At 43.9% G+C, this 6,000-nt stretch overlaps 1 protein-coding gene across 3 annotated transcripts in view; it reads left to right on the top strand.

The window, feature by feature from the left end:
* The first annotated feature begins 4,048 nt into the window (after positions 1 to 4,048).
* GABRA1 (gamma-aminobutyric acid type A receptor subunit alpha1) overlaps positions 4,049 to 6,000 on the top strand; it is a 43,413-nt gene continuing 41,461 nt past the window's right edge. The window contains exon 1 of one of the 3 annotated variants that reach the window (XM_054168327.1): positions 4,049 to 4,450. The gene's annotated coding sequence lies outside the window, so the exon portion shown is untranslated. Of the gene's footprint in view, positions 4,451 to 4,476; positions 4,582 to 4,631; positions 4,651 to 6,000 lie in introns of those variants that run through there. The other 2 variants (XM_054168328.1, XM_054168329.1) reach the window with 2 other exon arrangements.

Raw genomic sequence — 6,000 nt, 5'->3', positions numbered from 1 at the left:
AGACATAATGAGAATGAACTTTTTTATATCATCACTTACCTTTTATAAAAAACATTAACTGACAATTATATGTCCTGCTTTCTCAACTGTGGCTGCAAATTAAAGGGGAAAACCTCACAACATTAAGTAACTGTGTTTCATTATGTCTACCAAAGGGTCAACAGCCCTTCTTCAACACATATCTGAAATACATTAAATTAGAAATCAAATTCAAATAATATATTTCATAAAATATTTCCATTTAATCACACAAGCAGGACTTGTAAATAACAGAGTTCAAAGCTTTGGAGCAGATGGTCTTTCTGTTTTAATTCTTTATCTGATCTGCTGTATGCCAGTAAATCTCTGAGTTTCATTTGCTTTATTCAAATCCCTTGGCTATTCAGGACACGTTGTGTTAAAGCATTCTGCTGTGGAATTTCAGTTGTTTTATATATGCTCCTAAACTAAAATGGAACATGCATATATATATTGTGTACACAGGCAAAGAACAACATGATAAAAAAAAAAACAACACTGGGGGAAAAAAAATTTGTCCTTGATAACTTATTTAATTACTCTGCATATACATTATATGTATTATATAGGTAAAGAGAGAGGATGTAGGCACTTAAGGAATAGGCCAGATTTCAAAAAGTGCTTACTAGAAATTCAAAAGCAAAATTAGCTCTAGCTATTTTACAAAGAATTCTCCACATCCATTTTAATCCAGCATTTAATAAACATATTTTACCAAAATAGGATTCAATTGGTTTAACTTCATTGCTTCTAATCACTTGCACCAACATCGACGTTCAAAGCGTTGCACGTAGTAGCTGTGCCAAGTTTGTTTGGCCTGACTGTTTAGATTTAATAATACTGTTTTTAAAGGATTTAGCTCTACACTGCCTTGTAGACATAGCCTCTTTCTGACAACTTTGTGGAGTCATAAAGCTAGCCTGAAAAAAGCATAGACATCTTCCACTTCTAAATGTGACTTTAGAACCATGCAGTGAAAGACACATCACGTAATATTGAGTTACTCATTTCAAATGCATCCTCTCTTTCTCATTTCATTCAAAAATGAAATCATATGACCCTAAGAATCACTGGCAATATACATATTCCTATATATTTAGCTTAAGTTTGGTGCCTGGAGTGAACAGATAGACTTGTTTGATAAATTCATTGCCCTCAGTGATGTTTGGATTAGGTCAGTGAAATTCAGACGGGAAAGGGCAAAGTAAGAATTGCAAGACATGTATCTTCCCACTTAGTGTTTGTGCTTTGAATGCATGTTTCTGTTGAAAACAACTAATTATGCCTTCCCCCCTAAAACCCAGTTATTTTGTTATGAAAATCCATCATAAACCAGCTTATTTGTTTGATTACATGCAAATATTTTTAGCATTTACTACAGAATGTCATGATAACTGTGATAACAGCCTTTGAAAAGAAAAGGAAAAATCTGGGTTATGTGTGAGCACTGATGGACAGAAATCTCAGCCATGGAGGAAAAATAGTTTTGTCCTACTTTCTGAGCAGATGAGAATTAGAGAGAGAATGAGCAACTTTCCATTTTAGGTCACTATTTTCACCCAGGGAGATCTCAGAAAAACATACTATCCTTTGTCACATGGCAATCGTGTCCACAGAGGCAAAGACCATCCTGTGTAGTCCTTGACACTTTAAGAAGTAAAACCAATTCTTATTGTTCATATATTAATTAAAATAAGAAAACTAGAGGATGCAGGACTAAAATTTTCCATGGGCTTTGCTGCCCACTTGCTCAGGTTTTAGTTCACAGGGGTACATGAACCTCCAGCCATTCATTCATTCTCCTTTCAGCCCATCTGTTTTGTCTAGCTACCTATTAAAGAGACAGACATACAGCAAACGTACTTACAACTTCTTTGTTCATGAGAAACAAGAAGGAAAATGAAATACTGGATTTTGCTAAACGTTTATATATTTTTGCAAACATATATTATTTATCTAGAAAAAATAGTGTAAGACCACTGCAGACAGTAGAATTAGTGCTTAAGTTACAGTGCTTTTACTGCTACACAATGTCCATGTACTTAAATAAAAATCCCATGTGCTCTTTCTGTAAACTCAGCTGAGGGCCTCAGTTTACTTGTTGCTTAAGAAAAACTTTATCATGCTTTAGCACAAGAATAAAAACATAATAAATCATATAAGCTATGAGCAAATGAAGGTGAAAATACTGCATAGTTTGAAAGTATCTCTAGCCACCATGAGTATGTCTACGTGGTAGTCATTGGAAAAGTCACTACTTACAATTTCCTTGGGAAGTCAGTAGGTTTTCCTTTTCTCTATTTGCGTGTGCACTGCTGGCAACCCTGAATGACAAAGAGAACAACTACATTGGAAACCTCAAGAAAGCAAGCAAAAAGTCCACTACAAGTCTTTAAAAAAACCTGTGGCTATTTAATGCTGATCATAATGACTAGGTGAACTTGGTACACTAGGGGACCTTCATGAACAAAATTTCTGTTTTCCTTGTGCTTAGGGAAATCATTGCAGCATTTAGACTGTTATAAGTCAGGCACTTACCCCAAATGATTGCCACCTTGGAAGTGATTGCCAGCCTCAGCTATGAATGTCATTGGTTTGTTGGGCCACATAAATCTTTCTCATGCTGTTAAAAAGTGATCATGTATTTTGTGGGGATCTGTAGAATGTGCAATATTTGATTTAAAAATCATGAAAAGCTTGCCCTAGATAGTTTAAATGTAGCATAGGACACCAGTGCAGGTCATCTCTGAGACAAACTATATGGATTTTGACCTCCCTTGTAGCAGCATCACAGGAGGGAACTGAAATTGGCTTGGTGACAGCATTGAAACAGAAAGAGGGAAAGCAGGCAGTATTTAAAATCCAATAGGTGCATAGAGTATAAGGATCTTTTTCCACCCCACAGGTGCTGGTGGTGCTTGGTAAGTAACAGATACTGTTGAATGAGGAGTTCATTGTACCTTTACACCAAACAGAGCTAAGACAGCTGGCCACGCGGTGTTTAACATAGTTATCAACGTCTGGCATTTCTGCAAAAGGCTTGGTGCTGATGAAAGGTACCTTCAGCTAAAGCCACAATAACCTGTGGTAGGCAGGTGAGCAGCTGCGTGATGCTCTCCCGGCTTACCCGACACCTAGTGCAGTCAACTTTCTCCTTGTTTCTCCGCAGGAGTATCAGCACCCGCCGAGCTCGCCCAGTTTGCTCACACCTGAGGAGGTGACGGTGGCTGGTTGAGGGTTAGACTGCCGTCAAGTTCAAGCAGAACTGTGTCCCTCGGTGACCACAGGTGGGCCAGAGCTGGGCCACCACGCATGTACCGGGGGGGCAGCCGGGAGCACCTCAGCCGCTGCGGGCTCCGTCGGGGCGTCGGTCTGTCCCGGCTGCGGTCTGCTGCGGAGCACGGCAGGGGCCGGGAGCTGTCCCGGCTGCGGTCCGCTGTGGGGCGCGGCGGGGGTCGGGGGAGCCGTGTGGCCGCAGGTCCGCGGCGACCCCGTGGGAAACCGGTGCGGAGCGCGCGGTGCGGGGGACGGGGGGGCAATAGGGCTGCAGCCCCCGGGCAGAGCCTTGCGGCCGCTCCGGCCAAACGTGACACCGACTGAGAAAACGCGTGTCAAAGTGTGGGAGAGTCACCAGTTCCTGGAGCTGCTTTCCTACGGGTCTCTCCCCAAACGCATGTTACCTGGGTTTAATTAGGATTGCACAGCATCTCTGTCCCCATCTGCCTACACCCATAGGCTACCGCCTGCTCTCTATAGGTATCTACAGTTTACGGGCGTAGTGCTGCATCCTCTCCATCTCTAGCTGGTCGTCATTCATAGTTATGCCACGATTAAATATTGGATCAAAGGTTGAACGCCAGCGCAGATGGGTTATATTTTTAATGTACATCCCTTAAAATAGACTGGTTTGTAAACTGCAAGTGTCTAAATTTCTCGGTGCAGCCTCCCCTCCACCCCTCCATTCCCCCCCCCCCCCCCCCCCCCCCCCCCCCCCCGATCATAATAATGCTGCAGATTGTAGAAGGATTTGAGTCTGCAGCCAGAGAGAAAGGGATTAGGGCGAGAGCACTGGAAGTTAAATTGTGCTGCATATAAAAAATGGGCGGATTGGTCTCTAGATGAGAGCTTGGTACCACCTTCCTTTCTAAAATAAAATCTCTCTGGCATGAAGTCACAGCCTATTTCACATCCGGTTTACCCTGGGACGTATTACTACTGTCTTGGTAAAGAGAAAGCTTTTGTTGTATAGCGGCGGTCGGAATATTGGGAAGAGAAATTTGGGTGCTAAACGCGGAGGAGCGGAGCAGCAGAGGCGCCAGCGATGGCCGAGACGGAGTGAGCAGAGGAGCCGGAGCCGCGCAGCCTCGGAGGCGGGCGGGACCCCCGGCAGAGCCGGCCAGCAGCGCCGCGGACCCGCGCCCCGGGGGCTCCGGTAAGGGCGGCACCGCGCTCGCACCCGCGCAGCCCCGCGCACACGCACCCCCACACCGCACCCCTCCGGGCGCTCCCGGCTGCGGGCACCGCGTCCAGGCGCGCAGGCGACTCTCGCCCCAATCTCCGCAGGTACCGCCGGTCCGTGTGATTTCTTCCCTATCCCTCCAGCCTGAAAATCCGCAGCGATCGATGGACATTGTAATTTAGCTTATTTATTTATTTCTTAGCGAGGACAGATTTCCACCGGTGGCTTGGAAAAGGGTTTTTTTTTTTTTGGTTTGGGGGCTTTTTTTTTTTCTGTTGTTCCGAGGGAGGCGGTGGGAGGGGTGGCTGTCTCCGGGTGAGGGGGAAATACAAAGTTGAAATGCCGGGAGGAAAACAAGTCTCTGTCTCCACCTGAGAGATGGGCAAATCTCTCACCGGGAGTCAAAGATGCATCCCAGTGCTCTCTTTCCCCCACCCCTCTTTTTTTCCTGTCTGTCTTTATTTTTGTTTCTTTGCTGCCCCTCTCTTTCTTGCTTTCTTTTTTTTTTTTTTTTTTAATTTTTTTTCCTTCTTTTTTTTTTTTTTTTTTTATTCCAGTGGGTGCTGCTGAAATTCTCCCAGCAGCGTGGCTTTCTCCCATTTTGAATGGGAAAACCAGAGCTGGTGTCACAGGCGGCATGGGCTAGGGGAGGCCAGGGGCTGGGGGCTGCTGGTGTTTAATGCGCTTCGAAAGTCTTTGTTAACATTTGATTTTTCCAGCTGCAAGAAACTTTCCCTCTCCAGGATTTATAGTGCCTATATAGGTTTCTTGAAGCCGGGGGTGCTGTTTGGAGGGAGGGTAAGCGTGGAGCTAAACAGATCAAGATAGTTCGGAATATTTCACTTTCTGTTCTTCATCCCGAGGAACCTTTGGCAAAGGTGGAAGTTGACAGGACTGGTAGAAGGTGATTTTTTAAGCCACAGATGTTGCTTTTCCCTTTGCTGGGGCTGATCACAGGGCAAGTCAAGATGCAATCTGGTCCCTGAAGATCTTTATCCACACTTTCCTGCCACATCCAGCTCCTTCCTATCCAGTTAGATCAGCTCAGCCCCACTCAATGCCTATCTGCTGATCATTCGACTATAAAAGCATTAATTATATCTTGTTGCTTACATATCACTTTGTAATGATATCTTACTGATTTAAATTCTCCCTGAGAGTATGCAGTGAATTGGGGTAGCTTTATTTAAAGGTACAACAACATTTCTATGTACAGTGCTTTATTTTCTTGGGCACTTTAAAAATGCCCAATTCACTGTTGGGGGAAAAGACAGGCTTCATATTTTGTTGCCCTTATTTAGTGTAATGAGTACTAAAAATGGAATGGATTCCAGCATTCAGTATATAGAAATGTAAAGGGACCTGCAGCATCTCTTGGGCAATCAGTTGAATTTGGAACACCGATTCCACAAATATCAGCTAACTTTGTGGTTTGTGGTTTATTAGAAAGCGAAAGAAACCTGAAGTTGTGTTATGTTTTACTCAAAGGTAAACTGAGAGTAACTCGGTGAAGTCTGGAAAGA

The sequence above is a fragment of the Dryobates pubescens genome, chromosome 16 (assembly GCF_014839835.1).
Source record: "Dryobates pubescens isolate bDryPub1 chromosome 16, bDryPub1.pri, whole genome shotgun sequence".
NCBI classification, from domain to species: domain Eukaryota; kingdom Metazoa; phylum Chordata; class Aves; order Piciformes; family Picidae; genus Dryobates; species Dryobates pubescens.
This window is presented reverse-complemented; position numbering and strand designations above follow the sequence as displayed.